This window comes from Filicampus tigris, chromosome 9, assembly GCF_054856515.1.
Source record: "Filicampus tigris isolate MCC_2025a chromosome 9, RoL_Ftig_1.0, whole genome shotgun sequence".
NCBI lineage: Eukaryota > Metazoa > Chordata > Actinopteri > Syngnathiformes > Syngnathidae > Filicampus > Filicampus tigris.
In genome coordinates this window covers 2,333,011-2,355,359 of record NC_141225.1, presented here as the reverse complement: position 1 = coordinate 2,355,359, position 22,349 = coordinate 2,333,011, and the positions used below count along the sequence as shown (strand labels likewise).

Genomic DNA, 22,349 nt, shown 5'->3' with positions numbered 1-22,349 from the left:
TTCCTCATCATTCATTGTTGGACTAGGGCCAAAAACAGAATTCTTCGATGCAGGCGGTGGCCAGCAAGGGATCGGGATTGTCATGGCTTCAACTTGCTGCCGTTAAATTGGTCTTTTGGAAGTCCGCACAAATTGACTCATCATTCACATTTATCCCTCAGAGTTTTTGGCTTCGGAAAGCGAATAAAGAATACGTCCTTCATATATGGGCGGTCGTCGTGTCTGAAGTCGTTTCTGCAAGTTGCGTAGCAGCAGCGTTTACTTGGCATGCTTTTTTTTCTGAGATTAACAGGCAGAAAACAAGCAGTACTAACAGGAGTCGCCTGCGAGCGCACTTCTTTGTTGACCCCGTTCCGGTTCATGATGTGATGTCACTAAAAACTGCACCCCTGCCAATGATTAGGACCCACGAGCTAACCAAAAACATGCCTGATGAAAATGCACGAAACAAGCAGCAAATGAAACAATAATAATCTATCTCAGGTTATAGGCAATATACGATCACGTATATACATGTACAAAATTTCACCTATGCTTAGTCTGTCTTTTTTTTTTTCAAGTTTCCCGTCTATCGTTTATCGCCTGCAAAACGGGCGTCCGTCATAGATAGATAGATGGACCGGTCCGTCGGTTAGACGGAATGCCCACCTCTGGTAAATACTCGAGTTCCCCTTTCTTATGTGTTTCATAATGTACAGCTGTTTGATGAATGCCTTTAGTGAATCATAGAGTGGAAGGAATCAGGTGTCCTGCATTTTATTAATTACTACCTATTAATTTTGTTGCGGGCGGCACGGCGGTCGACTGGTTAGCATGTCCACCTCACAGTTCAGAGGTCATGGTTTTGATCCCGGCCCCGGCCTCTTTGTGTGGAGTTTGCATGTTCTCCCCGTGCCTGCGTGGGTTTTCTCCGGGTCCTCCGGTTTCCTCCCACACTCCAAAAAAATGCTTGGTAGGTTAATTGGACACTCTAAATTGCCCCTAGGTGTGATTGTGAGTGTGGATGTTTGTTTGTCTTTGTGTGCCCTGCGATTGACCGGCAACCAATTCAGGGTGTCCCCTGCCTGCTGCCCGAAGACAGCTGGGATGGGCACTCCCCGCGACCCTTGTGAGGATAAGCGGTATAGATAATGGATGGATGGATGGATGTTCTATACAAGCCCACTAGTTGAAACAGGGCATTCTGATAAATATTGCATTTGTGGAATAAGTGTTAATCCACTCGTTTTTAGCCATCTCTGGGGGCGGCCATTTTGTCTTCTGTCCACTGAAAATGACATCACAATTGCTCACAACGACCGGTCACGGCTCAGATTCAGAAAGCAGGTCAGCCGTGATTGGTTGTTGTGAGCAGTTTCAGTAGACAAAAGACAAAATGGCCACCCCCAGAGATGGCTAAAAACGAGTGCATTTTGCTGCTTAATTTATATTCCACAAACACAAAATCAAACAGAATGCCGTATTTCAACTCGTGGGCCTGCTGGGAACATATTCTTGAAAAAAATATGTTTGGGTTGACTTCCGCTTTAAAACAACATTAATAATCTTACAAATTCTACTTTTGCATAGTATTTATTCTCCAAACAAGATCAAAAAGACTTTTTGGCGTGATATAAGATTCTAAGTCTAGGTTAGATAGCTGATTTTTGCAGTTTAATTAGGCCACCCTGAGATACCCACTCATTTGATTCTACAGGGTCCCATCTTGGCAGGGTAGATGGCCAATCACCTCAAAGGTCGTACTCTGAAGGAATATGACACACACACCCACCCACACACACACACGTACGCACGCACACATTTTTATGCATTAAAACTGAATTGATATGCCTGCTAAAGTTCAAGTCGACGGGTCTAACAAAGATAAATATTGTGGTCTCCTCCAAAGGACAGAGATCACGCTATAAAATGGTTCACTTCACCAGCTTGCATGGACACTTTCTTTTGAAATGGTAATATAGCCGAATTGATATACTCTTGTGTATTTATGCTTGTATTGAAGGTTCTCAGCAACCTGTAAGGAATGAACTAACTCAGATGACTGCGATATATTTATGTGGTGACCATCGAAAACTAGTACATCCAAAACGTACTGACACAAACAAACAGGGCTGTTTCCGAATTAATTCCATGTGAGAAAGCAGTCAAAATCAAATGCCAAGATGGGATTTAAAGCTCGGTCAAGGACATTAAAACTTGATCTTTAAAACGCACACTGAGTCAGTGGTGGCAGGTTAACAATGCTTGAGTGATGGAGGTCAGATTTAATGGAGTGAAATGCCATTAAAATTAAAAAATGGACTGTGCAGCCTTTGTTTGCTGATTCTAGGATTAGAAAACGTTTGAGGCCTTTGCTTTTAATAGCGCAACTGATATATTTCATTGCAATCTTCAATCACTGCTCACTCCATTAGGCACGCCTGAACAATATAATACAACACAACACTTGGGCTTTGCCATGAGCTATTGCATTGCTTGATATTGTTGACACTGAATCCGTATCCAAACATAGCGACTTGCAGCAAGTTGTAATTCCAAGTCATCCATTTTATGTACAAGAGATCTCGTTTTGGCTGACGATGGTCTCACCAACGTCTTTATGAATCCAACTCGAGCAGGATGTGTCACCGGAAGGGTATGATGCGCAATCGTAACATGCCGCCGCAACCGTGCGTGGCGCCATCTTGGCTTGCATTGGCGTGCACTTGCTTCGTCACATTAATAAATGAGGAAAAAACTCTTTTGGCTGCCGAAGAACTGAATGGGACACATGCGGACCAAACCAGAAAAGTTGAACCGAATCGTTTGAACAGTTGTCAAAAAAACGTTTCACCCCTAATTGTTATGTATATCGTGATCAGGGTATTAAAAAATCCTATATGTGGCTATACAATTTTGCCAATGCCACACAGCACTAAAAGTGAAGCATCATGCTTTGGGGCTGGTTTTCTTCAGATGGAACTAGGACCTTAATCAAGGTGGGAGGAATTATGAACAATTAAATATGTTAGCGTTTGCATCAAATGTTCAGAACTTCTGCTAGAAAGCAAAGAAAAAAATGTCAGGAAAAGCCGATCAGAGCATCTCAACTTTATTTTGGGTTAAGCAGAGACATTTTAAATGGTGGCAGATGTATGCCAACTCCTATTTACCATGTACTGTATTTGACTATGATTTGTAGGGATGTAACTATTTATCGAATTTAAAATCGATTTAAACTGCTTAAAACATGCATCGTTGCAAAAAATAAAAGAACAGATTCACAACGCCAGGTTCATACAACAAATGCACATATTCAAGGTAACATTTTAATAAAAGGATTTGTAATGATAACAGTCAAATCTATTGTACATTTATTTATTTTCATGTTTAGGTCTGGCACACGAAACATTGATAACAGATAAAAATGTAGTTTGACATTTAATCTATTTCCAAGTTTTTTTTTTTCAGTAACAAAAAATTGCTGTTTGCAACAAGGACAGAATGCAGATGTTAAAATAAAAATATTTTATGGTTACAAAATGAGTTATTCATTTTGTAAAAAAGAAAAAAGAAAAACGAATCGAAGTCGGGAACTGAAAATTTTATTGAATCGGGGCTTGAGTGAGTTGTTACATCCCGAATGATTTCTTAATTCTGAACACAGCGACATCCCCGTAAGAGCTTGGGCACACCTGTGCAAACACATCATCTCAGTTGCTTACTTTTACTTCCCCTCTTGAAAACAATTTTTTTTCTACAGGTTATCAGTCACATTTACAGTCGAAAACGTTTTGAAATGATTTTTCTAGGTCTCGATTTATCACCCAAAGAAACTGTCATTTGTGTGTTGACTTTTTCTATCTACGGCAGGGGTCACCAAAATTGTGCCCGCGGGCACCAAGTATGCCGCCGCAACCGTGCTTGGCGCCATCAAACAGCAAGCAGCACATCAGTAGCTCATGGACCTGTTCCAAAAATAACTCACCAGTGCACGGGACATTGGGATTTTCTAGGAATGTTGTAGATGTGGTGAGAATGAAAATGAACACCGGGAGAAATGTCAGAAAAGAATTGTCTATTGATCATTTTTTTGATGGTTGTAATGGCCGCTTTCTTCTGTCAAGTTTTCACAATGGTTAACAATAAAAAAATGAAATAATATCTTGGATCGGCTATTAATTAAGATTCACACCAATATGGAATGTTTCGTGGTTCATGCCATTTTCATTTTAATTGGTCAAATAGTTGAATCATTCTGCTAATTTGGGGTGTAACAAAAACGATTTGAACCGGAAAGCCTTTTTTTTAATTTAAAAGATAAGAGTGCATCAAATCGAACCAAATTGAATCGTTTCTCTTTGAAATGTATCGAGATACGTTTCGAATTAGCTTTAATTGGAGACTTATATCATAGAAAGAACGGGCACATTCACAGTAGTTCATTCAATAGTTCATGTGTCTAAAATGACAACAATAAGTCATCGCATCATATACCCTCTCAAGCGGAGCCCTACCATATCGAACTGAATCGTAATCTCACTGAATCGAGCCGAATCGAATAAGTTGCACTTTTAAATCGGACCGCCCTTGAATCGTTTCACACCTAGCGTATCGAAAACCGTTGCGAATTGTCTTTTGCGGAGAGATGCCCACCCCTAGTGCTAATAATTAAACCAAATGCATTTCAAAAATTAAATGTCAGTGTGTACCCTAATTTCAATAATTTCATCATACGGATTTGAGGATCAAATATTTAATGAATATCCATGCTCAGTTCACTGAAACACAAAAAAACTATAATCCCGTCTTTATTGTTGACTCAGGCATGCCTTGGTTTGTTTATGAGAGTGAGTCTGTTATTGATTGTCACAGATGTTCCTCATGGCCTCCATGTCGCAGATGGCTCGTCAAGTAGTCTCCACTTGTTCTTATGTCGTCTTGGTATGTCATGAGATATTCAGGGGCTTGTACGTGTTGCATGTTTTGCGACCGTGCGTGTGACTCGTACGCCTGCTGCTGACCACCTGCTGCCTCATTTTATTGTGTCACCAAACAGCAAGTACTACTCTCCGTATGTTTATGTGGCTGTCAGTGACGAATACGTCGCTGAAATCTTGAATTTCTCATGAGCGGTAATATGAAATCAGTTTGAGACTTGTGATCCAATTATTGGCATAGTGTGTGCGTCTTTGTGTTTGTTGGACAATGGTTAGTGGGAGGGGGAGGGTGGAGGGTGTCGAGGTTACATAGAGCTTTAACGGGCTAAATGAATAAATGACTTGAGTCTCCGCTTGGCCCCCACTAACTGATTAACTGAAGAAAAAGAATGACCACACCTTCTGTTGTATGAGACAAAACATGGGGATTGGAGTTAACGTGTGCCTTTGGGGGTGAGGCAGCTTTTTATGTGTGAAGTGATGGGGGTTAGGGTGGAGACAATAGGCTTGGCACGTGTTTGACTTGACAGTCAGGAAAGAAGTGGCCTTGTTGGACACACGCGGTATACTGCTGCCGCATCCTGCTGATCAGGGCCGGCCAAAACCTACATGGGGCCCTAAGCAAAATTGGATTTTGGGGCCCCCAATCACTGCCAGTAATACTGGTTACTACGCTTAAAACAATATCGATAAATGACACAGTTTATAGAGTTGAGAGGACGCGAAATATTTGCTTCTTTCGGGGGGGCGGGGTGTTGAGGGATTAGCAAAAAATAATTGAGAAGCACAGGATTAAGTGGAATGGATTAGATAATGACACACGACAAGCACTGTCTACACTGGAAAGTAAAGGGAATCCCACAAATTTATTTGACTATATTTACTAGGCATAGACCGATTATCGGCCGGGCCGATATTTGGAGTTTTGACAAATACCGGCATCGTCCTTTTTAAAAAAACTGATGGCTGATAATAAATCTATTCCAAACTGTGTTGAAATCAAAACAAAGATATGTGAAAATTGAACTTTTCTGTCATTTTGAAATGTTGGAGGACTTTATTTACTGTAGAAAACTACATGGAGCTATTTTTTTAATTTTTCATTTCACTTTTTAATACATGCTGACAACCCTCGGTGCTCTCTGAACTTTTTGTTCAAATTTTATGACAAAGATGCACAGTATATTGTCAAAAATCTATAGTAATAACAATAATAAAAAAAAAAAATCAACATGATGCAAATCTGAAAAAATGTTCAATAAACATGCTTAAAGACGCTTCAACAAAGGTAAGAGTTTTAATTTTGTTTTTTACATTTTGATGGCAATATTTCATTTTTTACAGAAAATGAATATCGGATTCAAATAGTGTTTATCGGACTCCTTGACTACTAATAATCTGTATAGGTATAGGCCCTGAAAAAAACCCCATATCGGCCTATCTCTACTATTTGCATAAATAATCATTGTTTAGGTGAGTATTTATTTACTTTCATTTTGTGGATTCTTGATATTGACGTTTTTCATCTTTTTTTGGGGTTAAAAAATGGTTTATATATGAGTAATACATATATAAATATATAATATAAATAATATAGGGGGGTTTAAGAACATTCTAGGGAGGCTTTGGCCCCCCCCTAAAATAAGTCTAACAACGCCACTACTCCTCAATCTCTTCAAGACGGCAATTAAAGATGATGAACTTTCTCAATGTCAATTTTACAAAATTGCATGCTGCTGCTGATGACAGAATAGTGCCCAAAATAAAACAGACCGAGCAAATTATTTTCAATCGAATATGACCAATATATAAACTAAATATTTAAACTGAAACAATCAAAGGAAAAATGAAAAAAAAAGTCCCCTTCATCCCTCAATCCCTTCGCCAAGCCATCCTGTTTGTGTCACCTCATGAGTTCTTTCCGTCATCTTAGTTTGAAAATACGACAACATTGACCGTAATATTACAAATCATTTCAAGGTTCACCCAGACGTTCAGTATTTGTCAATTTGTCTCATGTTAACTAGCCATCTCAGTGTGTTTGTGAACCTGATTTTGGGCATGGCCAGACATCCAGCATCAATGTAGCCATAGCAACGGTATCTCAATAACCGGTGTGTCTCTTGTTTATTGTGCGTCTCTCTCTCTGGAACAGCTGCTCCCCTCACATGGCTCTTTCTCTCTCTGTGTCTGTTCTTTTGCTTCGATGGCGGTGGTTACACGTGACATGTTGCAAGTGCCTGGCACAAACCAAAAGCCAGTCGCCATGCTTAAGTCACAATCTGATCCGAGTTGTGTTCAGATGTTCCTTCCGTGGCTCGCTGGTTCATCAGGTTTAGTTAGTTCACTACAATGTATCCTAAAGTGACAAATGTAATCGCACTTAAGGTGTAAAAAAAAAAAAATACTCTGGTAAAAGTAGAATTACTGATTGAACAAATGTAAAAAAATAAATAAAATACGGACTCTGAAAGTAGAAAAAAAAATGAGAAAAGTTAAGAAAAAATGATTTCTTGCTGACGTGGAGTGATTTGTTGGAGTTGCTGTCAAATTTCCATTGCTCAGCAAGACAGCATGTTAATACATACAGTATACGTGTATACAATAGAGTGTCTGTTACATAACGTTTTTCTGTTACTAAAATAAGCAAGCTCAATGTGTTCTTAGATAATAAATTGTAATTCCCACAGATGATGTCCAAATATTGGGTGGCAATGCACATTTAAGTGTGCGTCCGACAAATTCAGATAAAAGAATACAATTCCTTAAGAAAATTATTATATATACATATCGCATTGGCCATTATTGCGATGTTGATATTTTTTCGACATATTGTGCATCCCTACCGACGTCCATCCTAGTCTCCTCCTGTATTTTTCTTCCAAAAACAATCCATGGAATTGGTTAGCTGGCCTCTCGACACAATCGACAAAATGTTCTCGACAAGAAGAGCAGGCGGTGGGCAGCCTTCTTGCCCTTCTGGGTCATTTGCTGCTGGCTACATCCTAGACTCCTGGGACAAGTGGAAAATGGTGTGCCCATCAATACTGTCTGTTGACAACGTGGAGGACCTCTATATTATTGAACTTCTGCTAAAAGTTATCCTGCTGTGATGCACCGGACTGGGGAGCTTTGTCTTGGAGAGCGTTTTCAGCTTCACCAGCGTCACGGTGTGACACAGCAGCTGCTCGGTTGCAGGAAGCAATGGTCTTAAGAAGTCTGGAAAAGCTGCTCAGAAGATTGTGGGGAAACAGCTAACCTGCAACCATCACCGTCTTCACCAGAAGATGGAGAAAGAGGGCACTCTGCTTCGTCAAGAACCCAACCCACCTTGCACACACCCTCTTCATCTTCTCTCCTCAGGCAGGAGGTTACGGAGCGTCCACAGTAGTTTGACCAGGATGAAAAACAGCTTCTTTCCACAGGCAGACCGAACACGAATATCACATCGCCCCGCGTGCCTCACATGCGTTTTTGTTCGCCAGGGAACTACGGAGGGTTGTTTCAAGCTTCTCTGACAGAAAAAAAGTTTGAACATAGCCAAGCAATCTGGTGAGCGGCGGTTGTGTTATTAATTCGGCTGCTAAATGCTATCTTGGTTGATAGTTTAAAAGCTGTCAATACACTAAGCAGATATGTCAACTTCCTAGCTCCCCATTCGCTCCAAGCCTAGCTGATTTTTGGCTCGGTCCCGGCTGGTATCGGAACTGGCTGTGATGTATAGCTCTTGGCGCAACACAGTACCGCAATGATATTGTACCACATGTCTGCTTGTGCTGCTGCTGCTGCTGCTGCTGCTGCGTGTGATGTAATAGCCTACCTTCCTCTATGCCGATTGGCTGTCAGCAACGCAATGCAGCTTCAAGTTCACATTTTCAAACCCCAGTGAAATGAGCGAATAAGAAAATTTGCGAGCGCTCGCCCACACTCGCGTCACGTCAACAGCTTTCATCTGCGCCGTTCAGCAGGCATTCCCGCCTATCCGTGCAAACTCCATTGACTTCATGCCGAATCACACCTCAAAAAACGACATCAACTCACATTCAGTCTGACAGCATTAGACTGTTAAAGCGGAAGTCAACCCAAACATATTTTTTTCCAGAATGTGTTCTCTGCAGGCCCAATAGTCTAAACATGGCATTCTGATTAATATTGCGGTTGTGTAATATGAGAAATCCACCTGTTTTTAGCTAGCTCAGGTGGTGGCCATTTTGTCACTTCTGTCGACTGAAGATGACATTAAAGTTGTTCAGGGCTCAGATAACCACCTACAGTGCCTTGAAAAAGTATTCACCCCCCCCCCTGACATTTTTTTGTGTTTTGTTGCTTCACAGCCTGGAATTAAAATGGATCGTTGCATAATTTAATTTACAGAACATCCCCACACCTTTGAAGATGTGATATATTTTTCATTGTGAAGCAAACAACAAATAGGACAAAATAACAGAAAATATCTTTGTGCATAAGTATTCATCCCCCCAATGTCAGTACTTTGTAGAGCCACCTTTTGCAGCAATCACAGCTGCAAGTCGTTTTTGAGAAGTCTCTATGAGTTTACCGCATCTTGCCACTGGGATTTTTGCCCATTCTTCAAGGGAAAACTACTCCAGCTCCTTCAGGTTTGATAATTTTCACTGGTAAACAGCCATGTTGTTTGCATTTGATGATGATGGCTTTGATGGTGCTCCTGGGGATCATCGAAGATTTGGATATTTTTTACAACCCAACCCAGACTTGCACTTCTCAACAACTTTGTCTCTCACTTGTTTGGGGAGTTCTTTGGTCTTCATAGTGGCATTTGGTTAGCGGTGCCTCTTCATTAGGTATTGCAGCCTCTGGGGCCTTTCAGAAGAGGTGTATATATACAGACAGATCATGTGACACTTAAGATTGCACACGAGTGGACTTTGTTTCACTATTTACGTGACTTTCTGAAGGTAATCGGTTGAACCAGAGCATTTCAGGGGCTTCGTAACAAAGGGGGTCAATACATATGCACATGGCAATTTTCAGTTTTTTATTTTTAGAATTTCTTTTTTTTTATATATATATTTCTCATTTCACTTCAAAACGTATACTATTTTGTGCAGATCCATCAAATAAAATTCTGATTTAAATATCAATTAAATTAGAGGTTGTAATGTAACATATTAGGTAAAAGGCCACGGGGGGTGAATACTTTTTCAAGGCACTGTATCATGGCTCTGCTTCAGAAAACAGGTGAGCCGTGCTACGTCTGCGTGTATATCTGGGAAACAGATAGGGCACCCAAAAAAATGTATGTAATTTATAATAATTATATATATAGATAGATAGGTAGATAGATAGATAGATAGATAGATAGATAGATAGATAGATAGATAGATAGATAGATAGATGGATAAATGGATAGATAATATATATATATTTGTGCTGTCGAAGGATTAAAAATTTTAAACTAATTAATTGCTAAATTTTCCATAATTAATCACGATTAATCGTATTTTTCAACTACAATTTTTGTCGAAGCTTGGAATCGTTATTTACTTGAGTAAAATCTTTGAATTAATGTGGAAAAAAAATAAAAGTATATTTTGATTCAAAGAAAGTTCTAATAGCTTTCTTTGATCCTTGAATATGATTCTTTTCCTGTAAAATACAACAGTTCAACGGATTTCTCCAATGAGCCATCAAGCAACTTTTTAAAGTCAAACTACGTAGAAGTCCGTCTTTGCGGCAGTGACTCTCCTCTAAGTTTGGCTGCTCAGTGAGCAGAGGTCAGTTGATACAGGAAGTAAATAAAACTGAGTTAACTGAGTTAATTTTTTTGTGCGTTATGAAATTTAAATTAATCTCCAAAGTTAATGTTTTAATAATATATATATATATATATATATATATATATATATATATATATATATATATATATATATATATATATAATAAAGGTTTATTCCTTACATGTTTTAGATACAGTTGGTTAGCATCAAACAAGCACACGTGCATGCACACACATGCACACACAGACACGGCCACAATGGGAATCTAGCATTTTCTGGACTATTTACATAAGATTTTAACCCTTTTAAATGTCATTAGTGCTCATTTGTTGAGTGCTATTTTCATGTTGACATGATGAGCCCAGACATGCAGCCAGCGTGCACACACACATACAGTGCTTGTGAAAGAGAGGGAAAGAGAAAACAACAGTCATTTTGGCTGCAGTCCTAAACTCCTTGTTTGCTCAAATCAGGCAACTCGCTGCTCATCAAATTGGATGGAAATGAACAACAGACAACTGTGGGAAGATTGAGGATGTCCTGGTTCTGTTGGACTTTTTGCTCCTGTATTACAAAGACAATTCATGAGTTATGTTTTATTTCTCCCAGTCATAGAAGCCGTTTGTCTCTTCCACATTTTACACATTTTCTGTCTTTTCCACAACCAAATTTTAATTCAACTACTGTTCAAGGGCCTCGTTCTTGTCTGTGTTTTAGTAAAGGCTTATTAATGTGTGATTTTGTGATGTACTGTACATACTGCATATCAAGGTTTTTCAACAGACAGGAATGAATTTTGTCTCAAGAAAATCACCAATGTCACAGACTGTGTGTACTATTGTTTTGACTAGAAACAACTAGAACTAGAACGTTCCACACTGCAGAGATCTACGTCAAGTCAACATTATGATACACAGTGCGTTAAAGATACGTAAGTCAACCCAAACATTTTTGTTCAAGAATATGCTCTATGCAGGCTCACTAGTTGAAACAAGGCATTCTGATATTTTGTTTGTGGAATATAAGTTCAGAAACTAGATCCACCCGTTTTTAGCTATCTCAGGGGGCGGCCATATTGCAACTTTCTGTTGACTGAAAATTACATCACAATTGCTCAGGGCTCAGATAACGACCTATCATGGCTCAGCTTCAGGAAACAGGTCAGTTGTGATTGGTTGTTGCCTGAACCCAGAGCAACCGTGATATCATTTTTAGAAGTGACAGAAGTGACAAAATGGCCTCCCCTGTGATTAAAATGGGTGGATCTTGCTTCTTAACTCATATTCTATAAAAGCAATATTAATCACAATGTCCTGTTTCAACTAGTGGGCCTGAATAGAACATATTCTTGAAAAAAATATGCTTGGGTTGACTTCCCCTTTCATGTCCTGGGTCCTGGTGAAACCTATTACACTACGTCTAAAACACAGACGTTTTGAATTAATCATAACGTGATTTGTAGGAGATCGCCTTAACAGTGCCAAGATATTTACTTGAATGTTTTGCAACCATGTTTCAGGGTAGGCCCTATGTTTAAGAGACTGCTCAGTGAAATGTCTCTGTGTGTTATTTGAGAAAAGGCTGTTGCTGTACAATGGTACAGTCGTGTGTTCCCCTCTGTTGTTTATCTTAATGTACAATTCACAATCCTCCTTCACATGAACAAAGCCTAATTGACAGTAGCCCACACACATGCCGAGCATGGCACGTGCGATTTGACGCGCACGCGCACCCACACACACACATTCTGATGTTTACTATAGACTTGTTTATAGTTTAATGAAGGGAATGAACTTGCATTCACCCACCCACCCACACAAAACACAAAAGCGTGTATTTGTGTGCATAGTTGTGTTTTATATGTCTGTTTATTGTCCCAGGTAGAGGGCTTATACACACAATCCCACTAACATGCAAGGTATTTAGAAAACATCAGGCATACAGTCATTAAAATTTGTCATAGGCTTGTGACTAATGACTACATTCATATCTCCATAAAACTGAGGTTCTAAATGAGTCATAAATCTGTGTGTTTGTGTGTGCCTTGGGTAGACTCTGACCCGACCCCCGGTTCAATAACCACCGGAAACAGTTGCTGTGTGTGTGCGCGTGCGTGCGTGTGCATAGGGGTCATTGCAGAGTTAATTAAGGCAAGGAACCCCCGGGCATAAATCGTTTACGTTGTCCTAATTTTTTCTATCCTTCCTCACATTTCCTTTCATTCCCCATTGGTTTGATTATTTTACAACACAGGTTTTTTTTTTTTTTTTTTGACCCAGTTGATACTCGTGGCACAGGTTTTATTCTCTGACCCAATGAATTTGACACTTTTTCTTTAAAGATGTTTTGTACTTGCTACTGTAAATCAAATAAAAATAATAAATGACAGTTAAGTAGTGCTTTTGAGGACATATGCTTCCATAATACTTCTGGCCTGAAGTGATCAGTTCGCTCTCAAACGGAACCTTAAATTATTTTTTATCAAAGACTTGCACACATAACCTATGCACAAAATGTTGTTTTCTTTCCTGATTACTGTTAGGTTTCATAGAAACCGTAAAAAGAGTGGATCCCACAAATGCAGACCAACGAGAAAGATTTTAACAAAATTTATTTACAATAAACAAAAATCACTACCGTAAAAAGTACAACTCAAAGAAAATCGGGAGAAACAAAAATGTTTGCAAAAGGCAAGAAGAAACAACAAACGCAAAATCACCTGCCAACAGAGGGATCAGGGAAAATCCAATTAGAAACAAACCAAACACAGAACGAGATAACACAAATACCAAATACTTGGAAAAAACTACGGTACTAGAATACTTAGACAGACGGGTTCAAAGAAACATGCACTGGGTTCAATGGAAGCCAGGTGAATTCTCTCACACCGCAATCCTTTTAAAGTCCTTGATTACTCATGCCGAACAGGTGTGGCGCCGAAGGACACGCCCTCACAGCGTGTCTCATCAACTGAAACACATAGCAAAAACATGACAATTACAAAGTCAAAGAAATAATGCCGTAATGATAATTCCGACAGTTCTTTGTATGGGGATCTACTGTCCAAGCTATTTATGGTATAGTGTATATGATAGGTGCTGACACTAGCTATATGATATGCTTATATGATAGAAATTCTAGATCAGGGATGGGCAACTTAAATGCTCCAGGGGGCCACAATTTTTCATCAGTTCTACTGGGGGGCCACATAGGACCACGCACTTCCTAACTAGATGTGGGTAGTAACGAGTTACATCTACTCCGTTACATTTACTTGAGTGAGTTTTGGGAAATTTTGTACTTCTAGGAGTCGTTTTAAATCATTATACTTTTTATTTTTACTTGAGTAGATTTGTGAAGAAAAAACTACTTTTACACAGCTACATTGAACCCGTGACTTAAATCAACTCTACGTATCTCTCTCTCTCTCTCTCTCTCTCTCTCTCTCTCTCTCTCTCTCTCTCTCTCTCTCTCTCTCTCTCTCTCTCTCTCTCTCTCTCTCTCTCTCTCTCTCTCTCTCTCTCTCTCTCTCTCTCTCTCTCTCTCTCTCTCTCTCTCTCTCTCTCTCTCTCTCTCTCTCTCTCTCTCTGAGGCGCATTTATTTTGTCAGAGACTTGCGCCAGGCTCTACCATGTGACACTCAAACGTAGCCGTCTCGTCACGTGATCATATTCAACTTCAGCTGCGGGAAAGAGTTGTTTTTGGATGAAACGGATCGAAAATGTCTGCATCTACAGCTTGTGAGGGACTTTTCAGTCATGCCGGACTCCTGTTCACTGCTAAATGATCACAGCTTCAAGAACCATGAGAGCCAACTACTGTTAAAGCTTAATAGTGACATCACTGAGTGATTCTTTGGGAAACAATTTTGTTTTGCATGTTTTGTCAAATACACACACACGCACGCACACAAACACAGTTTATACGAGTTCATGGGCTACCTTGTTCTGCCTGCGGAGTCTGTTAAAAAAACGTACAGAGGCTGAAATTTGGTGCTACTTGTGCTTAATTTATTTATTTTATTTATACTATTATTATTTTATTGTTTATTAATATACTTGAATTGACTTTTAAGATTATTTTAAGATATTCTTTAATTAAATGTAATTCATTTTATTAATTGGATGGACTTTAATTTGCCAGAAGATGATTATTTTGTATTTTCGTCTGATTGAAAGGTTGTTTTGAAAAAAAAAAAAAAAAAAGAGATGTTGCTACAGTTACTCAGTACTTGAGTAGTTTTTTCACCAAGTACTTTTTTACTTTTTCTCAAGTAATTATTTGTATGACTGACTACTTTTTACTTCTACTTGAGTCATATTATTCTGAAGTAACAGTACTTTTACTTGAGTGCAATTTTTGGCTACTCTACCGACCTCTGTTCCTAACCAGATGTATGGCAAAAATGAAAAAAAAATCAACAAGATACGTAAGTATGTGCAAGATACGTGCCCTTAATATATTTCATTTTTGATAATAACATTTTCAATGCTTGTATAAAAGATCCACTTTCCTAACCCGACAACAAAAAGGACACACAACAAAATGCTCGATGCTCAAACAGACAAATTCGTTGTTCTGCAGACGAGTGTAGCAGATGCCATCGGATTTCATTCATAAATAAGACCCCAGCGTGGGACAGTCCCTCTGAATCAATGTAGAAATCAATTCATTGAACAAATTTGAATCATTATGCGGGTGCGGGTTTCCACACACAGATGCACGGTCGGGGTGCAAGGAGGTCTCCAATTGGCCATGTCACGGCCGACTACATTATCCGAAAGGGGAGATCAGTCTACCTGCCATTGTCATGCACGGACCCCACCCAGTCTTTTTCTGTTTCCACATTGTCAAGCCTGGCGTACATGGTGCATGGCGTGTGTACTGCGCTCCGACCACCCTGATTTTGATGCAAATGGGACGGGAAAAGACTACTTCCATCCAACAGCCGCGCACAAAGGCACAAACACCCCATTTGGCCCAATTCTACCTGTACAGAGTCTAGCAAAATAGCAAAAGAAAGAAAATTCCACCAACAGTTAGACTGTGCTTTGCGCTCGACTTGCGCTGGGAACGAAAATACGGCCCTAAGTCCAAAAAGTAATTTTGTAATTTTTTTCAATGAAATGAACTCAGTCAAAATGTTAATATTACTGAGGTACTATTTTTGTCCTGCATATAATTCCAAATCCGCAAAACAATATTAGGCCTACTCAAGTTGTAGTATAGGGCAATATAAAACCCAATATAAGCGCAACCAAGACATGTCTGTAGTGGTGATTGGTTGTGTATATTACAACTGAAAACTACAGTCGACCCCCGCATATTTGCAGTTTGGCACCTGCAGATTTGCATATTGGTGGATTTTTTTCCTTTACATTTTTTTTAATATCTCAGATTCCTCTCCTTTTTTCCGGGCTTTTTCTTCCCATTTCCCCCCCGTTTTTGTCGAAAACATACTGTATATTTAATTTTTATCAGTGTTTTTTTTTTTTTTTTTTTTTAAGAAATGTTGGGGTTTGTAAAAGAAAATCAAATATTTTCCAAGTATTTTTTTCTCCTGAAAAAAATTATAAGCATTTCATTGAAGTTGCCCATTCCTCTTCTAGATCATAAATCTACATGATTCTTTAGCCTGCATATAATATTCAATGCAGTTCGTCATATTAAATGGAAGGAAAGGCGTGTGTGTGCGCGTGTGCATGTGTGTGAGTGAGGAAGCTTAGGTGCATTGTGTTTGGAAGTGTGTCTGTTTGGCATTTATTGTGTGCAGAAATGATCAGAGGTCAACTGCTACAGTCCATCTGGACATAAGTTTATGTCCTTGCTTTGTCTGCTTGTTGTGTGTGTGTCTGTGTGTATGCGTGTGTAGGGGTGTGTGTGCGCATGTGAGTGTCTTGGTGCACGCCTTAATTTAAGGAAACTCAGAAAGTTGATGAGGTCTGTCTTTTGTTGCCAAGGCATATGATATATTATATGCAAGGGTGATTTGCATGACTTATCTCTGGCATATTGGGGGTGGGGGGGGAGTTCTTGACAGAGACTGAAAATGTTGGCGGAGGTTAGGAGTGCACATTAGTTTAAAAAAAGCCCTTCAAAACTAGGGCTGCACAATATATGGAAACATATCGATAGTGCGATATTAGCCCATGCAATATGCATATCACGAAGACATAATTTTCTTATACAATAGTATGCTTTTATCTAAATTTGACCAATCAGAAACACATTTAAATGTTTATCGCCACCCAATAGTTGAAGATTATCTAGGGTAATTATCCTACAGACTACATTGAGCTTGCTTATTTTAGCGCATGAAAAAAAATGTAAATTTGTCTTTAGACAATAAAAATTTCATTTCTTTAGGTATATGGTAAATATCACAATAATATCCATATCGCTATATTCAACAACCATATTGCATGTTTTTCCAATATTGTGCAATTGTGCAGCCCTACTCAAAACTGTGTATGTCTTGTATGCCTCTGCAGTTAGAATGTGTAACAATGTCACATTTATATAAGATGATGTACATTTTGATTAAAAAAAAAATACTAGCTTGACTGCCACATTTGCGCCCTTCCCTAACAAATATGTAATTTAAATCTCAATCTAAGCACTACGAATGTGTCTGTGCAGAAAAGTATACAATTATTAAGTATGGAATTGTATCAAATAAAGTCTGAACTGAGTTGGTGACCTGCTTGATTACTTGATAAAATATCAATCCTCCTGTTAGTCCTGCTCTGAATCTGGAAAATGTTTTTGTTTGCTGTATTTTTTTTTTGCCTACCCAGTGCCCCCCAACACACATGCACATACAAATATGGGTGCACACTAATTTACCGTGACTGACCTTCCTTCCAGCCATGTCGCATCCATGAGAAATCTCAGAGAGCCTCCAGCTAAGGGGAGCGCTTTCTGGCCTGTAAATCATATGTGGGCAGCAACGTGTGTCTATGTGCGAGTATATGTAAAGTGTATGTGTATGTGTGTTTGTGTATGTATGAGCGAGAGAACGAAATAGAGTTTTCAGTATACACGCTTGCCTTGCCTTCATGCATGATCAGTCCTGTCTTCTCGGTGACCTGTGCATTTTGCGTGTGAATGTGTTCATGCATGGCTGCCGTGTGTTTGAGCTTTTGGTTACGTGTTCATGTGTTAGCAGTGTGACAGGAATGCAAGGGTTTATTTCATCAGAAAGCCACACGTGCGGGAACAACACTACGAAATTTGAGAGGATAGACTGTAGGAAATTAAGTAATACATTTTCATGGAGTAAATAATAGATTTTACGTTGGAAATGTAGGTCAGTGCTTGTGAAAGTGTGTAGGCCAACGTGGAAGACAATCATTAAATAAATATATAATGCTAAATAATGATAAATAAAATTCTTGCTTTTTGATACAAAGTGGGCGCTCCTCTTACAAGACGATTAGATTACTAAAGCCTGTATCACACTGAGAGGCAAATGTTTGCAAACGTAGCGAATTTTGGTCTTTCATCAGGGTTCCTAAAAGGTTGCAAACATTTTTTTCAGACAGTTTTGTCACAAACCGTTTTTATTGTTGCAGGGAAATGTTAAACTTGTTCACTCCCAATCTATTGTTTTGCTAACGGTGGCAAATTGTTTGCAAAACAATAACAGCACCCATTCTCCATATTGATCATGATGATCAAACAAGGCCTAAAGAGGAAGGCAATGAAGAGTACCCTATGTTTTACAACGCCTCTTTGGATGAGTTCAATTAAATAGGTACTCACCTCCAAATAAACTTTTTTTTTTTGCTAATAAACTGCAAAAATGGGTGTTTACTGTGCTGGGTGTTATTTTAGTGCATGTTTGTTGAAATCTTGAATTTGGGGCAAAAATCATCCGTGCGGTGCCATCTTCAAGTTAAACACTGCACTGCATGTGAATTTAGCTTCTTGTGCTCTGACTGGATTAGCAGAGAACTTGACGAAGTCACTCTGCCACCGCGTGGTATATAAGCGGCACAGTCTCGTACATATCTCCGTAGTAAGTTGGAGTTGGAATAGTCGCGTTTGCGAACATCTTTATATTGATCTTCAGGTTAGTGATTTATTACCGTAGCATTTGGTTAGTGTATTTAGCTCAGTTTGTCGTTGAATAGAAATGATTTAGGTCGTAGTTTGTCACTGCTGCTGTCAATCACAGCTAGACCACGCCCAACGCTCTCCCCCCTCATAAACAGAAAGGTCCTCCAGGCAACACCCCCTTTGAGTGCCTTTTTCAAATATTAGTGAGGGGTGGAGCAAGTGTCTGGTGGGGCGGGGGGTTATCACCTTTAACCCATTAAAGCCTGAAGTCCCTCGTGAGACATCTCTCTAAAGGCCTAGATAGACCAAAACGATGTTGGCCAACAGTGACAGACGCTAACCCCTGTGGCGTCCGGCACATCACGCTGGAGGAATACACCACAACGGCAGACAGCGGCGCTGACCATTAAAGTACCTTCTGCGCATGCGTAAGATGTAATACCCTTCCATACCACCGGCGGCGGTAGTCACTATTTCTCATTGTTAGAAAAATCCAAACGGAAAACTGTAGGCCGGGGCCGGATTATAAAAATGTAAACAATGCATTCAGCTATATTCTTCGCTCACGATGAACTCCCACGCAAAGTAAACCATCACGTTCTTGACACGGTATTGTGAAATACTTAAATTGTCAACCCTCGCCCTTGTACTTGTAAGAAGATTAAGGCAGCGAAGGCGTGCTCACTGTTTATCTGCATTTGTCACTTCCCTTTGGTGCTCCGAGCGCTGATTTGCTAGCTAACAGCCAATCAGAGTGACCAAATGTCACGACTGGCGACGCCGATTCAACATGCGTAAACGCCCACCGGACGCTTACAGACGAGACACTGCAGTGGTCACTACACCAATCAGATGGTGCATTCAGATGCCACGACGCTTCACGACCTCCGATGTCGGTTGTCTTTGCAGTCACCCTTGAAACCCTGACATTTTCACCACCTACCAAATAATTAATGTCCCAGCCCCTGTTGCAGATAGAAACATAATTCCAAAAGAATTTGAGACAGGTGGCTTTCACACAGGAAGGATTTTATTCATCGTTACTCTTTCAATCATAGATATAAGTGAAGCTCTATTTTTACAAAAAATTGAGTGGTAATTACCATGCTGTATTCTCTTACAAAGACGTTGAAAACGTCATTGTCTAAGAATAAATATCTTAACCATACAACACGTTCGGATGATTTCACGGCTTTAAAGTCTATGTCACTGCTGTGACTTATAGCAGAGTTCTTGACGGCGTCCGCCATTACTCCTGGAAAAAATTCCGGACATGCTCCGACAACTCACGACACCGTCAAATGTATATTCTGATGCATTTCATTGGCTAAGAGACCGAGAATTGGATTGAAAAAAGAAAATGACGTATATGCTCTACGGCTTTAGTGGTAGAAACGCGGTTACGCGCTCCCGTCCTTAATGGGTTAAAGGGGAAGTCAATTATTTAATTATGTTCTATGCAGACCCGCTAGTTGAAATATGGCATTGTGATTAATATTGGGTTTGTGGAATATAAGTTAAGCAGCAGAATCCACCTGTTTTTAGCCATCTCAGGGGGCGGCCATTTTGTCACTTCTGTCGATTGAAGAAGACATAGAAGTTGCTCATGGCTCAGGTAACGACCAATCACGGCTCACTGGTTTTCTGAAGCTGAGCCATGATTGGTCATTATCTGAGCTGTTTTCAATTGTGAAACACAATCCTTCATCAGATTTCTGTTTTTAAATAAACTTACATTATATGATATCCATATAAAGCAATATATAATTGCTTAGCATATATTTATCTACAATGATGAACAGATGTTGGCATGTTTGATAAATTAAAGGTGAAGATTATCAAAGTGACCCTTTTATTGTTTGACTTTTTTGTATGTGGTCGAAAATGAAATGGATATCCTGACTTAAATTAATACCGCAAACACATTCATGTTTTTATTGGAAACACCATGTAAATATTCACAGTTCAAGGTGGAAATGTATGTGAAGGGTAATGAGACCAAATGACCAAATTGGAGGTGGTGGTTAAAGTGGGCCTGAATTTGATAAAACACACACCCGTTTTGAATTTTCTATTCTCGAGACACACGCTTTGCGTGAAAGATCTCTCAGAAGACCTACAATTGAATTTCATTAACTTGCACGTACAGGTACTTTGTGTACCAAAGGTAGAAGAAAAGCGCTAGAATAGTAAAAGCCCATCAGTCCATGATTTGGAATTGCTTTGCTCACACAGGTTTAGCACATCATACAAGGTATCAAGTATTTGATGCTTTACATTTGATGCATAAGCTTCAATTTTATTGAAATCTGTACACTTTTTTGCTTTTTATTGTTCAATTTTATATTTGAAGTATTGTGTTGTTGGTGTAGTAGACTAGGGCTTACTGTCAAATGCCCTTCATGGGATATTTAAGTGTGTGTGAGTGTGTAAATGTGTTTGACTACAGTGCGTGTCTGAGGCTCATTAATAATTCATGAGGTGGGAGGGGTAAATTCAGGGGGCGGTGACAGATGGAGAACAGTGTGAGACGGAGAGAGCAGAGATCACACACAGCCTATGAGGCACTGATATCGGAAAAAGATAGAGAAACAGACAGAGAGATTAAGAAAAAAGAGCCTGAATGAAAAAGACGGTTAGCAAATAGCAACAATGACATTTTTACACCTGTCACTTGTGGTCAGTGATTGTGTATTTGATTAACAGCTGTCCGGTCGGTTTTTTCTTTTTCTTTTTTTTTCCGGGAATTTGATACGGATGGAGATACAAGACTGTGTGGCAACTTGGATGTAAGAGTTACATTGTGAAAGGTAATCGTGTGTACATGCATAAGTGTGTGTGTGAGGGCGTGTGCGTGTGTGTGTGTGTGTTTGTGAATATAACGTGTCATCTTTGCTGAAGCTTTTCAAGACAAAAACAGTCAATATGTAACCTGTCACTTAATTATTTTATGGGTTTTGCAATTTATGTACAGTATATTTTTTGTGGCTTATCAATCCTTCTAAGTTTTTTTAATTATTAGTATTTGTTTTGAGGCTTTTTGAAGGAAAACACCACATGCTGTCATCTGTCAGCAGTGACTTTCATGTGCATGTGCGCACTCACACAATACAGACCCCCCCTCCACACACACACACACACGCACACGCACTTACCAACCCACAAACACACACACGCAAACAAACAAGCAGAATAATTTGCCAGTCACAAATTATTAGTATAGATTTTTTCTGCCAGTTATGTTTTGTATGCATGCTGTAGCACTGGTGGCAAGTCTTCGCAACTGTTGGTTGTAATTTAACATGCAGTGGTCAGGCAGGGTTCAACCTGTCATTGTTAAATTAGCCTGAGACTGATGACATATTGAGGTTACTGTTCAAGACGTAGCTGACGATTGTCCTCCTTGTTAGCTCATGAATATTAACTCTTTTTGAAATATCACTGGAAGGAATCAGTTACCTTTTGACTGCCTGGATTATGCTCACTTATGCTGGTTCAGAATTGTTTTAGGAATTTGCTCCTAATTCTAGTGAAAAATTTCGAGTGAAAATAGATCATAAGTATACATACTGCTTTGAATGTGTGTACGTGTTGTATCTACCTTATTGTG

General features: G+C 39.4%; 1 protein-coding gene across 22 annotated transcripts in view; it reads left to right on the top strand.

The window, feature by feature from the left end:
• Nucleotides 1-22,349, top strand: part of nfasca (neurofascin homolog (chicken) a) — a 155,230-nt gene that overhangs the window by 26,428 nt on the left and 106,453 nt on the right. For 3 of the 22 annotated variants that reach the window (XM_086039726.1, XM_086039741.1, XM_086039724.1), the window contains exon 1: nt 21,281-21,549. The exons of the other annotated variants lie outside the window; for them this stretch is intronic. The gene's annotated coding sequence lies outside the window, so the exon portion shown is untranslated. Of the gene's footprint in view, nt 1-21,280; nt 21,550-22,349 lie in introns of those variants that run through there. 22 annotated transcript variants of the gene reach the window in all.